Genomic DNA, 784 nt, shown 5'->3' on the forward strand with positions numbered 1-784 from the left:
TTACACAAAATATGCAACATAGGTAGGCACTGGTGGCTCAAAGGTTGAATGCTGAATAGATCTATCATATTTCTTAGATTTGTCTTGGATGGTTGTATGTTCTTTTTCTATAAAATCTACGCTGTCTTCTATCCTCAGGACTCAATATTCTGCGTGGTCTATTCTACTATCCAGATTTTCTACTTTTTTTTTCTTTTACTTGTAGTTGGTCAGCTTTTATGGCTTCAAATTCTTTGTTGGATCTTTGTTTTAGATCTTGAATGAAATTCTTTACTTCCTTAATTTGATGTTCATTGTTTATTCTCAAATCACTTAGTTGATTGGTTATGGTTTCCTTGGACTTCCATTCCTTCTGTTGGGATCCAATCAGCATTCCCTTTGTGGACTCCCTGACTTCTTTCAGCTCTCTGTTTACGGATTCCATGAATGCCTCTAGTGATCTTTGTGTATTTTCATCCCGCTCTCTCAATTCTTGTATTACTTTTTGATTAGCTTCCTCACGTTCATGCAATTCCTGTAGTTCTCTTTGACTGATCACAGCTTGCTCACACAATTCCTTTGAGTGTTCTCAAGTTGCACATGCAATTCCTTTATCTATCTTTGAGTAGCTTCCTCACGCCTTGAGCTTCCTGTTTTGATCTTTCGTTTGCCTCATCTCTCTCCCTCTCATGCTCACACAGAGTCCTTTGCAGGTTTTCAATCTTTTTACCATGTTTACCATTAGTGTTTATAGAGCTTTGGGGGAGCTCTCCTCTGGATTATTCATTATCTGTTCTCTCCACTG

Source organism: Dipodomys spectabilis, unplaced genomic scaffold (assembly GCF_019054845.1).
Source record: "Dipodomys spectabilis isolate Male_0828 unplaced genomic scaffold, ASM1905484v1 ptg001319l, whole genome shotgun sequence".
Lineage (NCBI taxonomy): Eukaryota > Metazoa > Chordata > Mammalia > Rodentia > Heteromyidae > Dipodomys > Dipodomys spectabilis.